Raw genomic sequence first — 20,477 nt, forward strand, 5'->3', positions numbered from 1 at the left:
GTTTATCTTGTCACGATATTTAAATATCGAGACAGTCTCGCATTGGGTCGGTGAGCAACAGAGGGCAGCACACGCTGTTCACACGTCTCATCTTCCATTACATTATTATTATTTTGTTTACCTGTAAGATTTTTATTTATTTACTGCGTCAAAATTATATAATATATTTCTTAGGTATAGATTAATGCTGAATCAGAAATTTTTAGTCATTAATTCAAGCACATATTCAGATTTTTTGGTTGCTGGGAAAAACAATTGCGCATTTGATTTATATGATTATGATTATTGGCCGGTTGACGCATGCGAGTCGGCGCAACAGTTGGCATTAATAAATTTACTTAATATAAATAAATTTAGATATTTTATGTATAAACCACCGGTTTATTTATTATTAAATCGTGGTAATAATTATTAATGAAAGGGACAATTGGTCATTTAGCGTCAGGAATGCTGGCATGAGATTCACGTGCTAACATGGTCAGACGTGTGATCGCCATTGTAAGAGTAGCGTGTGTGCTCTTGTTGCGAATACAATATAATAAAAGTTTGACGCCATTTAAATAATTGAAATTGATTGCCATTTGGATATTATTGGAGAATTATTGGCAATATATCAATTGAATTTATTAAATTTTGGACAATGAGGCCTGTTCGCGTATTATTCTACACCAACGATTGTAAGTACATTTGAGTTAATTCATTGGCGTGTAGTTTATTTCCTGCGTTGGTGACCAATTGTCTACTCCATAGGTGTGAGTGAGACAGACAATGGCCGAGGGCCATGATAGTGATAATCGTAGAATCAAGTGCGTAATTGTTAATTTCAGCGAGTATTAAATTAACACTTACAAGTATTAACTGTTAGTTTGGCATAATCAATTATTATATGCGATAAATAATTAATTATCATTTATTATTATTTACAGTTACAAATTATTTTGCGGTAAATAATCTATTATTTACAATCATTGGCATTTTACTATAATAATTATTATCTACAATTATTAATTAGTCTGCGGCAAATAATTTATTATTTACAAGTATCATTTAATTTACACGAAATAATTATTATTTACAACTATTAATTATTTGCGGTATATAAGTTATTGTTTATAATTATTGTTTATTGGTTAGTTTGAGGGAAAAGGTAGACAAAAATTATGATGTAAAACTTTTTATTTCATTCGCCAACGTTTCGTCAACTTTATTGACTTCTTCAGGGCTCTATCATGAGAAACAAAAAATCACAAACAATTACAAATTATTAAAATTTACAATCACAAAACATATCTATATAAAGACAGATATGCAACGATAAATTAAAAATACTAAATATATAACAAACCGTTTACCAAAAATTAGACGTTTTACATATTAGTCAATGTCAAAGGTATTGAAATGAAAACCCACGTAGTACATTGTTTATAACTGCTCAACAAAACCATAGTAATGACCATAAGAATTTTGTATTTAACTACTAATAATTAATTGTTAAGTTAATCATTAATTGATGAAATCTTTCCCAACCAATCTATTCGCTACGTATTAAACTTTTATATGAAAATATATGTATAACCTAAATAGTATTGATTCGGATTGGTAACTAATTTAAGTCTACTAACTGTTATAACTATTATATGGTAAAGTAGAATGCAACTACTGTATCTATTGGAATTTAATTCATAAAATTGATCGTTGTCTAAAAGAAACTAACGTAAAATTGGCCTTTTATAATCTTAAGATAGCTGGTAGTATATGGGGCATTCCATACCAAATCGGCCACTTTTTGAGGTCACCCTCTCCGATATTTTTGAAAAATTTATGTTTTGGAGGCTGATAAAAAATGCGCTCATTAATTTTTTCGAATTTTTTTGACTACTCGTTTCCAAGATATCGATTTTTTTCAAAATACGAGGTTTTTCCTTTGAAACGGTTATAACTTCGCGAAAAGTACTCCAATCGGATCGTTTTTTTTTTTCAAAATCTTCGTTTTTGAATGTTCTTGCAAGAAAAAAAAAACGTTTTTATTCTTAATCAATTCCTTCATTGTTTATTTTAAGTTTGAAGCAAAAAAAATGTTTTTTGGAAATGTATGCCCCCTCGGATTTTTTTGAAAAAATTCTCAAAAAAACTTGGATGAATTTAGAAAATTTTGAGACCAATCCGATCGTGGACAAACAATTCGTTCTATTTTTTTTCTTAATTCGAAAAAAGTTTTTTTCCCTAAATATTGTTTTTCGACTTAATTTGACCAATGAATATTCTCAGATCGGTCTATTTAGATGCTATGATTTTTTTTTAAATACTGTGCCGTTCGGAGTATACTATTTTTTTAAGTTTTTCTACTCATTCAATAAATAAATTTTAAAAATCAACTAAGAACTACTTAGGAGTTATCTTTATGACCTAGGAGAAGTGGTACGTGGCCTTATTGGGACGATAGCCAATAAGGAATAAAAAATATCCAGGAAAAGATAGTAAATGGAATTGATCCGAATTTAAACCCCAAAGTAATGAATGAAGTTTATTTTTTTTACGCTTAAACAACCCGAGTCGAAATATCGAGTGTGATTTCAGCGCCTCGAGCGTGTCGAGTGTAATTCCAGCGCCTTGAGCGTGTCGAGTGTAACTCCAGCGCCTCGAGCGTGTCGAGTGTAACTCCAGCGCCTCGAGCGTGTTGAGTGTAACTCCAGCGCTTCGAGCGTGTCGAGTGTAACTCCGACGTCTCGGACGTTGCAAATGTAAAATCCATGTTTTAAAAGCATTACAAACATAAATTTCATTTTGTAAATATAAAAAACGTAAGATTTTCAGTACAGTAAAAATCCGAAATGGTTCATTGTTATGAAATCAATTTCCTCGAAGCAGGTGGTCCTAAATAGATAAGTTTATCTATTGTGGTAGTGAAAAATTATTCGTTTTGGTGTTTAATAAATGGTCGAGATCGAAACTACTCGTTGTATTAGGCTTATCGACTTTTCGACTGATCGATTATGTGAGGATCATTTGTGTACATTGTTACGAAGTTGCCTCGTGCGCCTCCGACATCATGTGACTCAGGTAATATCACGTGAGACAGTGCGTCGGCACTCCTATATAAGGGAGCGTGATCAACCAAATAAGAGCTTTAAAGGTTTGGACACCTAGACTCCTTGTAATAGTCTAACGTGTTCTAATCAGTCAATCCAGTAGTACTGCATTACATTTAGTTAATCAGTAATAAAGTTAACATTTAGTTTAACTTTATCTCAGGTTGATCCAATTCACACTTAGTTGAATTGCGTAAGCTTCCCGTTATTAATTTCGGTTATTAATTAAAGTTACTGATAAGTGTGTGTGAAGTGGCGTTAATTAAGCATTTTCTCTTAATAAAATCTTAATTAACAATTGATATCAGCGTTTGAGTGAATTCACCTGCTATCCTGCCCACCTTTAGTGTTAAGGTGTTATAATCACATATTCATCAGTTATCCAGCCAGTCCAAGGTCATCAGGGACATCACCAACTCACCGAACACGGATCTAGGCTAAGTACTAGTGTTAGTTTAGATTTGTAAGGCCAGTTCGGGTATATTCCTAAAAAGAATATAAAATAAGAGTTTCATGGGTCTGAGTTACCAGGGTAACCCACGAAAAGGCTGTTCCACCATCAATTACAGTTTTGAACGGCAACCCACCGTTTCAATGGCGCCCAACGGGTTTTAGTTAGTAGAAAACTAATTAAGCCAATTATTCAATCAGTAATTAAGCCTGATTTACTTTGCCGTAAGCAATAACGCCGTCGGGTTTAGTCAATTTGATTGAGTAAAAAATTACAACATCTAATTACGTAAATTCTATTAATCACTGCATAATTAGATCATTCAGACATAAAGCAATAATTTCGAGTAGAGTCTGCGAAATAAAAACCAAATAAGATCAGAAAATAACAAGCGGGTTCAATTATACAAAATTGTTCCAGAAAAAATTCATAAAGCTGTGACTTTTCAGCGTTTTATCAGAAAGAAAACGCACACCGCAAGGTTTCATATTTTTTGCTGTAAAAATATAACATTTTTTTTCATTTTTAGTTTATTTTTTGATTTTTTTTGTTAAAAAATTTTAGTGAAAAATATTTATCAAAAGATAAAAACACCGGATATAACAAGAAAAGATTTAAGTAAAAGTCTAAACCAAAAATATTGAATATAAAATTTTGTCACAATAGAATTTTAGTAAAGATTAAAATCTTAAAGCAAACAGGAAGTAACTTCTGTTAAGTAAATAAAACTAAGTGAGTGACAAAATCACAGAAATAAAAGACTTAGAGTTTGGATAAGCATAAATTAAAATTTAGTCAAGTAAACAGAGACTCTCATAATATAAATCAGAGAAAATAAGACTAAAATTTTGCTTAGTAACAAACCGGAAACACAGACTTAAAATTTATTTAATATAATAATAATAATCTGCTTAGTAACAGAAAAATAAAATCGACAAACATACCCGAACAGCCAGGGATGACTCATTGTCGCGACTAAGTATTATTATTACAAAGAAAATCAGATCAAAACAGAATAGGCGATAAGTCGCAAAAGCGGCAAAAATTTAAATTTGAATTTATTTGTTGCAGAGTTCTACCTAGGAATTCATCAACCTTACGGTCGGTAATAAAGAAATTCAAAGGTCATATATAATATCTAACGCCACCTGCCAGAAACAATTGTTAGCAAGTATTTATGTCTCTTTCTGAATAAAGACGCAACTATAAAGTTGTTGACAAGGTTAATTTATTACGCATCACGTATTCAGCAGTAAATAAATATCAGTAAATAAAGTTTATTACACAAAATAGTTTTGTTGCTACAATAAAATAAAACTCGTCAAAAAGATATAAAATACGTTTTAACATTGAAAATTAAAACGCTTCAGGATATAATCTGTAATATATTCAAGATAAAATTTTAAATAAAAATTTAACCACGTGCAACCAGGTATTGATTTAAATATTTCTAATATAAAGTTAATATAAAATCTGGTAAAAACTTAAAATAAAATAATATATTTTAGTTTAAATTAATTTTTATATCTAAAATTTATTTTTTGATATTGTTTTTTTTTTTTTTGATAAAAATTCTTAATCCGTGATACGTGACGCGAATATTAATACAGACATATTGAAAGTTAACAGGTGTAAACAAGCGGCAAGGACAGGAAATTTTGGTCACCAGAAAATCAATCAATTTATATTTTCTTCGTTTCATTTTTTTTCTTTCATTTTTTTCTCTGCATTTTTTTTATTTTTTAAATTTAGTAAATTTATTTTCGGTTTACTCGTCGGAAAACTATCAAGATGGTCAGAACAAGGAAAACCAAGAACTTAGAGGGAGTGGTAAAATCTCTGAACGAGACAGTTCAGAAGCTCAAGGAAAGACTCGATAAAAGTGAAATTCAAGAATTAGACCAGGATGAAATCAGAATAGACGGACATTCAACTAAGAGGGAAAGTATCAGCAACCAGCAACCTCAACCGTCAAACCAGGGAATAAAAAAACGAGTCCCAGTAATAACCGAAAGCAGAACACTAACAAAGCCACTTACAATAAAAAGAACAGAACAATGGCAAGAAGCAGCAAATTATGATTTCCGAAAAGAAATGAACGATGGAGACATATTATTACACGATCATCCCCAAACCAGTGATACATCGATAAGGGATGAAAATATAACGTTTTTGACAAAAGATGAAAAAGTGTGGAGATTAGACAGACTAAAAGCGCAGGTATTCTTGGAAAATATTGAAAAGACGGAACAACTCCAAGCAAAGGAAGCAGAGTGGATCAAAACAACAGCAAATTGGATCCGATGGGCAAAAACAAGAATACAGGACGAAAAAACTGCAGCAGCGCGTATTGAACTAATCGAATCAATACCACAGATTAATGACAAAAATTTAATCAGAGACTTAGAACGAGAATTAGGTCTAAAAAGAAATGATAACGGTCATTGGCAAAATTCAATAATAAATTATATAGCAAAAGATGTACAGCTATGGGATGATACGTTAGAACCAGACGAAATAGTGAATTCAACACAAGTATTCAGTAAACAACAGAATAAGAAATCACAAGAACAATACGTGAGGACAGACAACTACAGTGCTCATCTGGGATATCAAACAGCGCAACAACAGCAATATACGACGTATCAACCAGCTCCACAACAATACAATAAAACGTACCAGCCACCACAACAACAGTGTGGGACAGAATATCAACAACGCCAACAATATCATAGACCGCAATACCAGAGCCAATACCAAACGTATAGACCAGACTATCTAAGTGATTATCACGGACAAACAAATTACCCGATCACAATTTCTCAAAGCCATAGAGAAAATTCAATGAAAAAGATAGCAGATAAAATACATCTGATGGAAACTTTAATAAGGGTGAAAGGATTGAGATTCACAAAATCATCACAACCAAAGCAGTGGATCAAGAAACTAACAGACGTATGCAGAGAGCAGAAATTCGATTTTGAAGACAGACTGGAATTATTAAAAATTGCCATTAACGAAGAAGAATGGATAAATCAAAACTGCGACCTATGGTCAAACTGGGAAGAAGTCGAACGCTCATTCAAAGTAACGTTCTGTAAGACGATGAAAGATACTGACGTACTGCAAGAATTATTCAATACATATCAACGAAAAAACGAAGACACCCAAGAATTCATCAGAAATATGAGGACAAGATTCAAGGAACTAGACAGACCTCTAGGCTTAAAAGGAGAGCTAGATATATTGATACCAAAATTAACAGCAGAGATGCAAACTGAGCTTAATACTATGCCAGTAATTTCATCGTATACACAACTAGCTGAGGCAATAGCCACAGCAGAAAGAAGACTAGCTGATAAAAGAAAGGCCAGAGATGTAAATAGGTCAACTGTGAGGAGATTGCAGAACACCAGGGACTCAATATCAGAGACTGACACTGACTCACAATCAGGGGAAGAAAAAAGAGTACAACGACTCGTAAGAAAAAAGAGGCACCTGAGAAAACCAGCGATAAAAAAATCTCCAGAACAAGAAATACACAGTGACAAATCAAACGACAAGAAAATCAATGTCGTATTTGACAAAAGAAATAATAACAGACACAGAGACAGATCGAACTCGAACGACCGGAACAAAAGATCAGGATCAAATACATCAAGATCATCTACAAGAACGGTCGGAGGCACTTACATTTGCCTTAACTGCGGAGAAAGAGGAGGACACAGATCCCGGGACTGCAGAAATGAACGAGTAAATATCTGTGTGAATTGCTTAAAAGTAGGTGAGACTGTAAAGACATGCAGCTGTATAAAAAACTAGCAGCGCGAGTGCAACAAGTACAGGGGGTTGTACTCGCCCGACAGCAATCACCCCACGCTACACTTTGGAGGGGAAGGAAGGCATGCAGTCATCACTCGAGCGGGAGAGAAACGGAAACAGATAACGGCGAGCTATCCAGCGAGCCGGACGCATTTACAGAAAGTGAAAACGGTGATTGTAACTATCTAGTGATTGCCAGCATGGGAAACTGTTTAGCAAAGAGTTGCGGAGGTGATTACTTTGAGCCGAGTCCAATCAGAGAAAGAAGAGGACAAACCAGTGGCCAAGAAATCAAAAAATTGACGCTTAATGTACCAGCGGGAGCAACTCTAGGCGGAAAAATGCAAATAAATGTAAGTAAACATTTTATTTGTCAAGTTAAAATTAACAACATCAATTGCACGGCATTATTCGACTCGGGCGCGAGTAGAAATTTTATCACACTAAAGGTTGCAGATCTAATACCGGATAATATAATTAAAACTAAATATGACGCAAATAAAAATTCATTTCTATTAGCAGACAACTCAGCCATAAAAAGCATCAAGAAGATATTCGTCAATATTGAAATAGATGGTGTCGAGATCAACACATGGTTCGAAGTATTTCACAAGATGCCAGATGATATTATTTTTGGTATGAAATTTATGATGGACCACGGCATTAATTTATGTGCAGATAAAATGATGTGGACGTGGAAACACGACAACCAGCCCAAGTTGTGTCAAGAAATTAAACCAGGTAACCACATATGCACAATATATTTACAACCAGACGAACAAGCAGAATTAACAAGATTTCTAGATGCCGAATTTAAATTAATGGACCAAGCAGATCTAGGTACATTAAAAGGAGTTGAATATGAAATTGAATTGAACGACTATCTACCAATACGTGTTAAACCCTACAGAAGATCACCCAAGGTCACTGAAGCTTTACATAAAATTATTGAACAACTGTTGGACCAGAAAATTATCCAGCCAAGCACCAGTGAATGGAGTTTTCAGCCAGTAATGGTTAAGAAGAAACTATTACCAGGGCAAGACGCGGATGACATCAAAACATGGAGAATGTGCATCGATTACAGACCACTAAATAAAATCATGAAGATGGTAAATTATCCAATGCGAAGAATTGATACATCATTGGAAGTAATCAGAGAAGGTGCGTATCGAAGTGTTATCGATTGTACTAACGCATATTATCAAATTCAGATTAAACCGGAACATCGCAAGTACACTGCGTTTGCTGTAGAAGGAATGGGATCATTCGAGTTTGTCAGAATGCCGTTTGGATTATCCACAGCACCAGGAACTTTCCAGCGAAATATGGATTTGATAATACAGACTATGAAAAAAGTTTTACGCCAGCTTAATCTACCAGCGTACTGGATTAATTATATCCATCCGTATATGGATGACTGGGTCATCGCAACGCCAACGTTCAACATACATCTACATACTCTGGGGATATTATTCCAAGTCTTCAGGGAAGTAGGACTGCATATAAAACGAGAAAAATGCTGTTTCTGCGTTGCGGAGATGAAGTATTTGGGGTTCATCGTCAAAGGAAATGAACTATACCTGGATCCAGACAAGCTGAGCGCAATCAGAGATTACCCAGAACCAGTTAACAAGAAACAACTCAGGAGGTTCTTGGGAATGGTAAATTGGTACAGACGACATATGAAGATGGTAGCAAAAATTCAAAATCCACTCACTTCTATCACCAGTGAGAAATCAGTTTGGACTTGGGGTCCTGAACAGCAAGAATCGTTCAAGCAGATGAAAGAATTATTACTGAATGCACCAGCTTTCACCGTACCAGACTATAATCTACCATTTATATTATATACCGATGCCTGTGATACCGGAATTGGAGCTGTATTAACACAGAAAGCTCAAGACCGGGAGTACCACATCACTGCTATCAGCAGATCGCTGAACAAACACGAACGTAACTACACCACTACTGAGAAAGAATGCCTAGCAGTTATTTGGTCATATCAAAAACTGAGGGGTTATTATGAAGAATATCCAGTAACGGTTGTTACCGATCATGCAAGCTTGAGATGGCTACAGAACATCAAAAATCCACGAGGACGTTTAGCCAGATGGGTAGCAGAGTACTCGCTGTGGACTATAACTATAGTTCATCGACCAGGTATAAACAACGAGGCGGCTGATGCTCTCTCACGAGCATACGAGGGTGTTGAACCCGAGACAGAGAAGCTCAGTCGAGTCATTGACGTACAACACCAGTGGTACACGAGGAAAGTTGAGGAGGTCAAGGCTACACCAGACCGATTCCCTCAATGGAAATATATAGACAACGACCTATATTACTATCGATCACGACATCCGACACAAATATTTGAAGATGCGCCAGAGCATTGGAAACTCGTCGTAAGACCAGAAGCGCGCATGGCAATAATTCAGAATGCGCATGACGAATTAGTATCTGGACATGGCGGCACAACAAAAACATATCACCACGTGTCAAGTCATTATTACTGGCCGAACATGTACCACGACGTCCAAAAATATGTAAATAATTGCGAAGTCTGCAAAATTCATAAACCAGACACAAATCCATCGCAAGTTGCACCAGGACATAGGCCGATCACTGAATTATGGGAGAGTGTATCAGTTGATACTGTGGGACCATTGCCCAGATCACAACATCAGAAAACTCATCTCATCGTCTTGTGTGACATGTACTCAAGATACCTGGAAGTTCAGCCAATATCAGAGCCAACAGGTAATAAAATAGTGTTTTTCTTGAGAGCCGTATTCAACCGATGGGGTTACCCAAGAGTTGTTGTTACCGACAACGGCACAGAATTTGTGAATAAAATTGTTGCAGAATATTTGCAAGATCACCAGATTGTCCACGAACTAACGCCAACATATCATCCTCAGGCTAATCCTGTGGAGAGAGTAAACCGAAATTTAAAATCATTAATTCGTACTTTTCTTTCAGATAAACATTCCAAATGGGACCAAAATTTACCTGAACTTGTATATGCTTATAACACATCTGTTCACAGCTCGCTGACCGTCAGCCCAGCGTATTTGAATTTTGGTCGAGATCCGAGATATTTAGATCTACATCGGGGTGGAAAAGTATTAACCGAACTAAATAAGACAGATAATCGCAATACCGTCTTATCATTAATTGATGAACTTCGACATTATGTCGAATCATTCATGATAAAAGCTCAAAACCGTCAGGATGACTTACTACCTGACCCAAATATTAATATTGTTATCGGAGCTGAGGTATATATCAGAAACAAACAGTTAAGTAAAAAGGTTGATGGATTCGCAGGTAAGCTTGCACTTCCACGTAAAGGTCCGTATTTTGTACATAGTTTTTACTCTAACAGTTTGGTAAATATTTGCGATAAAAATAATGTATTAATCGGTACTTTTATTATTAATGATCTTAAAATACCGCGTCGGTCAACCCGAAATAAACCAGAGTCGGATAATGAGTCGTTAGTTCGACAAAATAATAAAATTAAGTAAAATATTGTAAAGTGCAATTTAAAATAGTTCTAACACTAGTACGTTGCATAGGTTAACCAGTCATATTTTTCTAGTATGAATTCGTTGGGGAGCCTGATCCAGACTTCATCAGTGTCACGATCAGAAGAAGAGCAGAACCGAGAGCTGCTAAGAAATCAACGGTTTCACGGGAGGATCGGCGATAGAAATTCATATTGGCTCAATCCAGCATTTGCCACAGCAGCCAGTTATTTAAATTTTGATATTCCTGTGTCAACGGACGTTACGTTATTATCTGGATTCCACCGACGTAACAGTAACGTATTAGTATATGAAGAAAAGAACTCTGTACTGGTTATCCCAGAAAAACCAGTAATTGAACCAGTAAAATTACCAGAGATGCCAATTCCATCCATCGCTATACCATGTCAGATTGGTGTTGGCCAAGCATCTCAACTGCTTGAGATAAATTTGAGACGGATCATCTCAAAACCAGAGTGGCAAGCGGCTGTAAACAAGACCGCTAAAGATATTGTGTCAAAGTCAACTAGAACAGTAGCGACTCAGACTACCGAAACCAGACTTGCACCGGTTCCAGAACCAGGTTGTCTAAAGTGCAAGGAGAAGGGGCATTCATTCGACAAGTGTCCAAATGAGTTACGCGAAGAATGTTACTGTACTAATTGCCGAAGATTGGGACACACGAACAACACGTGCCCGTACCACCACTGGAATACCGAAGGGTATAGAGCAATGAAACGGTACTGTCATCGCTGTTCAACGCAGTATCCGTTTGCCAATGATTCATGTCAATCTTGCCGTATCAGAGTGGGAATGACCAAGGCATCACGGGGTGCGTATTTGACGTTACCTCCGTAATAACGACCAGACTATAACCAGAGTTTATGTGAAATTCAAGAAAGTTCCCGAAGTGCTCAAACAAAACAGTGTGATATTGACAATAGTATTTTTTATATACCAGTTTTTTGTTTAATTATTATTTTTATTTTTATTTTTAGTTTGTATACAATTATTATTTGAAACTTTCTTTCACATAAATTCAAAATCACCGATTTTGACAAGCGTGAGTTAGTTTTGTTAACTACGCATTCAATTCACCGGATTATGACATATCAGTATCTGTAATAATTTTTATTTTTTGTTTATTACATGTTTATTTTTTATTTTTTCTATTATTGTGTCTACTAATCAGAGAAAAGGTACCTGAGTGTAGAATAAGGGACATTAATGAGTCCGTACAGAACTGATACCGGAAATGTATTTTATATTAATAATATTTATAATATTTATATTGTTATATGTAATATTTATACTCGTAAAAAGAGTTTATAAAATAATTTTTATTTTTGAGATACTTGCTGATAATTAATAAAGCAGTAATCTCAGTATTTTGAGCCACAGAGTGAATGTGACATTTTTTGTAATGAATGAATGAGTATGCTGTTGTCGGCGCTGAAACATAGGTTTAACTTCAACCCTGTTACCATCAAAGTAATGATACTACCTGGGTTAAAGTTAAGGAGGGTGGTGTTACGAAGTTGCCTCGTGCGCCTCCGACATCATGTGACTCAGGTAATATCACGTGAGACAGTGCGTCGGCACTCCTATATAAGGGAGCGCGATCAACCAAATAAGAGCTTTAAAGGTTTGGACACCTAGACTCCTTGTAATAGTCTAACGTGTTCTAATCAGTCAATCCAGTAGTACTGCATTACATTTAGTTAATCAGTAATAAAGTTAACATTTAGTTTAACTTTATCTCAGGTTGATCCAATTCACACTTAGTTGAATTGCGTAAGCTTCCCGTTATTAATTTCGGTTATTAATTAAAGTTACTGATAAGTGTGTGTGAAGTGGCGTTAATTAAGCATTTTCTCTTAATAAAATCTTAATTAACAATTGATATCAGCGTTTGAGTGAATTCACCTGCTATCCTGCCCACCTTTAGTGTTAAGGTGTTATAATCACATATTCATCAGTTATCCAGCCAGTCCAAGGTCATCAGGGACATCACCAACTCACCGAACACGGATCTAGGCTAAGTACTAGTGTTAGTTTAGATTTGTAAGGCCAGTTCGGGTATATTCCTAAAAAGAATATAAAATAAGAGTTTCATGGGTCTGAGTTACCAGGGTAACCCACGAAAAGGCTGTTCCACCATCAATTACAGTTTTGAACGGCAACCCACCGTTTCAACATTGTAGTATCGATTTTGACCAATCGAATGTAATCAGCTGACAGGCTGACAGGTCTGATGATTGTTGTTAAAATAAGAACACATATTTAAACTCAATGTTTATTCTTCAAATGATTAAAATGATAAATTTCATTTTAAAATATTTTATCGAACATAATGATCAATAAAATTTATGTTGACGTGGTCACGATTTTTTTTATAGATACAGACTAGTTTTATAAAGTAACCAACATAACTCATAATTTTTTACGCATCAATTTTTAATTACCAAAAAAATATTAGCTCCATTTATTTAAGTAGCTGTTGGTTTATTAAATAATTCTTTTGAAATGGCTAGTGAACAACAGAAAGATGAAATCATAGCATTAGAGAGTATTTATACAAGCGATGAATCTTTTTACAACCAAAACAATGATCAGTACCAGTGTTCATTGAAGATATTCATCAGTTTGCCAGAAGGTTTTTATTTGCTGTACAAAGATGACCACGCGAGTATGCCCGTAATGGAATCAATAGAATTAATTATTTTTCAAACTCTAATCGATGATAAGTAACCTCTAGGAGTTCCATGTCTATAAGAGCATTATTACAAAAATTTCAATGACATTTCACTTTTTTATACTCAACGACTGAATGAGCTCAAGTTTGATCAGCAGATAAGTTGGCCGAGTTGACCTGATTAATTCAATGACTCAAAAACTCTAAAAAATTATTTTCACGTAAAAGATTTTTTTAACAAAACCACATCCAGTCATTGACGTATTTATTACTTGTGACACTTTTAAATCTTTAGACATAATAATAGTCAGTTTGTTTGACGATTTATTACTGAGATGTCGGCAAAGCTGTAACAATAAATTAAATGAATTAAAAATTTCATTTTTATAAATTATATTTATTAACCTATTTAGTTCTAAGTTATAATTGTTATTAAAAAACTGCATTACATTATGCTTTGTATAATTATTTACTATTAATTTTTTTAGTTGTGATTAATAAAAAAAACAATAAAATTTTTTCACTTTCTATAATTGAAATTTATAAAAGTGTTACCAAAGATTAGTTTCAATAGTTTTTTTTAGAATTGATATAAAATTTCTTTTTTTTAATTAATTATTATAAGTAGAAATCTTAAAAGTACAAGTATCTTAAGTAGAGAAATAAAAAATAAACAGTTTTTTTTTTCAGGTTAACTCATAAGATGAAATATATATAAAATACGCAACTGAAAATGAATTAATCACTTACCATCATTTTCAATAAAATATTTTAAATTAAAATTTATCATTTTAATCATTTAAAGAATAAACATTTAGTTCAAATATATGTTCTTTTTTTAACAACAATTATCGGACCTGTCAGCCTGTCAGCTGATTACATTCAATTGGTCACAATCGATACTACAATGTACACAAATGATCCTCACATAATCGATCAGTCGAAAAGTCGATAAGCCTAATACAACGAGTAGTTTCGATCTCGACCATTTATTAACCCTTCGTTACACGCGCTATACGGGGATTGCCCGCACAACACTACTCAACCTAATAAGGTGTTGTTTCATGCTGACGCTTGACGCTGCTTTTTAGCGTCAAATTCGATCACGTGATGAGAATTTAACTTGTGCACCACCTAGAAAAAATGTAGCGATGAAGCTAAATTTAGTTTAGCTTTTCTTGTCGGGTCATATAAGCGTCAAAGTCACTCAAACAATCGCATCGATAATAGTCGATCTTTTCAAAACAACAATCAGCTGTTACTTTGTGATTTCATAAATGCAGCGGGTGCTAAAATAAATATTGAGAAATATCAGATAGGTTTTTGTTTTACGTTACCAGTTATAATGTCGACTGTTACTTTGATTCTTTGACCCCTGATAGCCAAGTTGACCGCAACTTGGCGGCAATCTACTGCCGCAACCTGTCGCAAAGTAGACATTTCCATAAGTTGATGGCAACTTTCTGAGAAAGTTGTCAACACCTTTCAGCTTTTGTAACCATTGACTGCAAGTTTCTCAGGAAGTTTTCGACAGATTGCAGCGGTAGATTGTCGCCAAATTTCTGGAAAGCTTGGAAACAATTTGCAGTCAACAGTCACAAAAGCTGAAAGTTGTCGACAACTCATCGTTAAGTTGGTCGCAACTCATGTACACCAACTTTCTGATCAGAAACTCTGGTTATCGGGGGAAATATTTACAATGAGTTTTGAGAGAAATATCAATTATAAAGTACAAAGATAATACGTCATTTTTGTAGTATGAAAGACTTGACATCAATACATCGACTTTCGATACTCGTGTATTATTTATCGCTTAAATTTGACGCTAAACGCTATAAGTTATCGCTACATTTTTTCTGGATGGCGCACAAGTTAAATTCTCATCACGTGACAGAATTCGACGCTAAAAAGCAGCGTCAAGCGTCAGCATGAAAAAGCACCTATAGAGTTGGCGTGAATACGAGTGAGACACTAGAGAAAGCGCGTGTAACGGAAGGTTAAACATCAAAACGAATAATTTTTCACTACCACAATAGATAAACTTATCTATTTAGGACCACCTGCTTCGAAGAAATTGATTTCATAACAATGAACCATTTCGGATTTTTACTGTACTGAAAATCTTACGTTTAATTTACGTTTTTTATATTTACAAAATGAAATTCATGTTTGTAATGCTTTTAAAACATGGATTTTACATTTGCAACGTCCGAGACGTCGGAGTTACACTCGACACGCTCGAGGCGCTGGAGTAACACTCGACACGCTCGAGGCGCTGGAATCACACTCGATCTTTCGAATCAGGAATTTGTGAATTTCATATTCAGTTGAATTTGAGTATTGCTTTACAAGTAAACTTCCATCTTTATTTCGTATCACGAAATGAAGTTTAATAGAACAGCAATTACAAAAGGAACTCAAAAACTTCATTATGTGATACAAATTGACAATGGAAGTTTACTTGTAAAACAATACTCAAATTCAACTGAATTTGAAATTCACAAATTGTTTAAGCGCCAAAAAAAAATAAACTTCGTTTATTACTTTGGGGTTTAAAATCCGATTAATTCCATTTACTATCTTTTCCTGGATATTTTTTATTCCTTATTGGCTATCGTCCCAATAAGGCCACGTACCACTTCTCCTAGGTCATAAAGATAACTCATAAGTAGTTCTTAGTTGATTTTTAAAATTTATTTATTGAATGAGTAGAAAAACTTCAAAAAATAGTATACTCCGAACGGCACAGTATTTAAAAAAAAATCATAGCATCTAAATAGACCGATCTGAGAATATTCATTGGTCAAATTAAGTCGAAAAACAATATTTAGGGAAAAAAACTTTTTTCGAATTAAGAAAAAAAATAGAACGAATTGTTTGTCCACGATCGGATTGGTCTCAAAATTTTCTAAATTCATCCAAGTTTTTTTGAGAATTTTTTCAGAAAAATCCGAGGGGGCATACATTTCCAAAAAACATTTTTTTCTGCTTCAAACTTAAAATAAACAATGAAGGAATTGATTAAGAATAAAAACGTTTTTTTTTTCTTGCAAGAACATTCAAAAACGAAGATTTTGAAAAAAAAAAAACGATCCGATTGGTGTACTTTTCGCGAGGTTATAACCGTTTCAAAGAAAAAACCTCGTATTTTGAAAAAAATCGGTATCTTGGAAACGAGTAGTCAAAAAAATTCGAAAAAATTAATGAGAGCATTTTTTATCAGCCTCCAAAACATAAATTTTTCAAAAATATCGGAGGGGGTGACCTCAAAAAGTGGCCGAATTGGTATGGAATGCCCCATATACTACCAGCTATCTTAAGATTATAAAAGGCCAATTTTACGTTAGTTTCTTTTAGACAACGATCAATTTTATGAGATATCTCAGGAATATATGGAGACTTGAAAAATTTTCTTGTGATACCCCCACGATCATCCGTGTCATCTACCGAAGTTTGAGCCCCATTGGCATTTTGATTATTTTTTCTTTAAATTGTCTAAAAGTTTTATTTAAAAATGTATCTGGATAATTGTTATTTTTGAAAATGAGCCTTACTTTCTCCAGGTTTGTTTCATGCAAACTATTGTCACTTAGGTTAAGCGCGCGATGCAGCAGTCCATATATCATACCTAGTTTATTTATTAATGGATGATTGGATCTGAAATTTAACACCCTTCCAACACTTGTTGGTTTCATGTACCAGATTGTTTTCAACTTCCCATCTTCTCTAATGACTTCTATATTAAGGAACGGTAGACGACCATTTTGTTCACATTCTGCGGTGAATTGGATATTTTAACTTCCAGCTAAGAAAATCGATGATTTTCGAAAAATTCAGAAAGTTATTGTTTTCACCCCGATTTTCAAAAATCGAGTCTTTATCAGATGTCGACGTTTTGAGATCCTAGGAAGCTATTCTGACTATTTTCAGAATGATGTCCGAGTGAATGTATATACGTGTGTTTGTGTGTGTGTGTGTAAACTCTTTGTAACTTTTTAACTAATGAACCAATTTAGATGGTTAAGGTGGCAATCGAAAGAGCTTGTTGGCCGTCAACTTTCCCAAAAATTTCAGATCATTTGATCAAGCAGACTCGAATATATTGGCGATTTACGAAAAAAAAAATTTTTTTTTTTTAGTTTTTTATTGATTTCTCAGAAACGAGTTAAACGATCAACTTTAAAATCTAATTAGCTATAGAACTTGATAAAACGCGTCGATCGCCGCCTTAACCATCTCAATCGGTTAATTTGATCGAGAGATATCGTTGGAGAAAGAAATGGTGAAAAACGGGTTTTTGTAAATATCTTCAAAACGGCAAAACGGATCGATTCCAAAATTATATCAGCTCTAAAACTCGAGAAAACGCGCCGATTGCCACCTCAAACGTCAAAAGCGGTTCATTGGTTCAAAAGATGTCGGCGCTGAAAAGTTAAAAAAATAACATAAAACGTTATTTATTCCAGATAAATCAAATTATAATGTACTAAATGTGTCTGAAATCATACCAACTATTCCTCTTTATGGTCTCTTTCAATCATTAAAAAATGTCATCTAACTTGTTCTTTAGTTTAAATCATATTATCAGCAAAAATTCAGAAAACCCAGTTTTTAATATGTTTTTCGGATATTTCATATATTATTGCTCTGATCTAAGTCAAAACTAACTCAAATCTTGATTTTGATCACTGACATTGATTTCTGTCTCGATACATTTATTTCATTGAACATAATCGAAAATAGAAATTTGAAAACCGCTTCTTCATGAATAATTTTCGATTCGTAACTTGTCAAACTTTAGCAAAATACGTGACTTGGTAGAGCTTGAAAAGCTCATAAAAAATAATCCCAGGTAATTGCATTTTCGAGCTCGAAGAGAAAAATATATTCACACTAATGTTTTCAAGCTCCTTGAACTCAAAAACAGCGGGAAGTTTTGGGGCTGGCCCGCAGGGTCAACCGTCGCCCAGATTTTTTATCTATGCTATTAAATTCATTCACGAATTCTTCATTTTTTCCCTCCGGTATCAAGAATAGCGATTCATCAACATATAGGCATTTTAGAGGTACATCAAAATCAAATAATTTCAGAGTTTTCGTGATTATATAATTCATTACTAAATAAGCCAGAGTGGGACTAGCAGGGTTACCCATACTAGTTCCATCTATTTGTAAGTAAATTTCCTCTTGAAACGTGAAGTAACTTGACTCAAAACAGAAAAGAATAAGTCGGACCAGCATCTCTTTTGACATTTTAATAAATTTTGATATTAAATCCCAATCCTCATCTATGACTCTTACAACTAAACTTTTTGGGATGTTTGTGAAAAGAGATAATACATCAAGTGATATCAGCACGTAACCTTGTGGAACGATTATCTTGTCCAATAGTTTTTCCACTTCAAATGAATTTTTGATATTCCATTTGTAGCTACTCACCACTGGATAAACAATACGATGTAAGAAGTTTGCGATATTGTAACTGGGTGCACCAATACAACTGACTACAGGTCTCATGGAGCGGCTTACTTTATGGACTTTTCGTAATCCATAAAGCTTTGGAATTGTTGCATTATAAATCTTCATATGTTTCGCATCATCTTTATCTATATATTAAGCTGCCAGCAAGTCCTCAACTATTTTATTAGCTCGTGTTTGGAATTTAGCCGTCGGATCTTTCTTGGACAATACATAAAGATTTCATCAATTAATGATTAACTTAACAATTAATTATTAATAGTTAAATACAAAATTCTTATGGTCATTACTATGGTTTTGTTGAGCAGTTATAAACAATGTACTACGTGGGTTTTCACTTCAATACCTTTGACATTGACTAATGTGTAAAACGTCTAATTTTTGGTAAACAGTTTGTTATATATTTAGTATTTTTAATTTATCGTTGCATATCTGTCTTTATATAGATATGTTTTGTGATTGTAAATTTTAATAATTTGTAATTGTTTGTGATTTTTTGTTTCTCATGATAGAGCCCTGAAGAAGTCAATAAAGTTGACGAAACGTTGGCGAATGAAATAAAAAGTTTTACATCATAATTTTTGTCCATCTTTTCCTTTAAACTAACCAGTATTATTATAATGGACTCAGAGTTTGCTATTATTGTTTATTATACACAAAATAATTATTATTTATAATCATGTGTTATTATTAGGGGCAAGCAATTTTCATTTACAAATTTATTATTTGCGGCCAATGCGTTAGTATTCAAACTTAATTTTTTTGTTAGTTGTGTTAAACACTTTATTATTTATTCGCTCCGTACGCGACAGCAGCGCCTGGTAATATATGAACTAAAGGAGGATATTGAAGTACATTGAACATACAATTTGATAGGAGTTTGCATTATGAATTATAATTTTTTGTCTTGAAAAAAATTCTATGAACATAAAAAGCAACTGGAACGTTTAATAAATTTTTATTATATATTATTATCAATTTAGCTAACAAAAACTAAGTATGATTAATAAAAAAATACCAGGGACTCGGTTGGAGGTGTGCGTGAAGTGTAGAAGTGTGTGTGAGCAACGAAGGTAAGAAATAAAAAATACAGAGTTAGAAAACGAGTTAAAAAATAGAGGCGGTTATAGTAGAATAGAGGGAGCTGAGTGAAGTTAAACTATGATTGAAGTAAAAAGATGAAGAAAGTGGAAACAGAAAAATATACGGATAAGTGAAGAAAGTGTATAGTGAGGTTAGAACAGAGATAGACGAGAAGGGCGGGAAGTGAGAAGAGGCGACACTGGACGAGAGAAAAAGAAATGGGGTAGTATGAGAGATGCTGGTAAAGAAGTACTAAAGACAACGAGAGACAAAGAGGATAACGAAGAGAAGACAGAGGTCGGCAAAAGAGGAAGGAAAACGCTGGCAGA

General features: G+C 34.1%; 1 protein-coding gene across 6 annotated transcripts in view; it reads left to right on the forward strand.

The window, feature by feature from the left end:
- The window catches only part of LOC130674864 (potassium voltage-gated channel subfamily H member 8), a 535,814-nt gene that overhangs the window by 436,427 nt on the left and 78,910 nt on the right, over positions 1–20,477 (forward strand). The gene's annotated exons all lie outside the window — the stretch shown is intronic.

Source organism: Microplitis mediator, chromosome 9, assembly GCF_029852145.1.
Source record: "Microplitis mediator isolate UGA2020A chromosome 9, iyMicMedi2.1, whole genome shotgun sequence".
Lineage (NCBI taxonomy): Eukaryota > Metazoa > Arthropoda > Insecta > Hymenoptera > Braconidae > Microplitis > Microplitis mediator.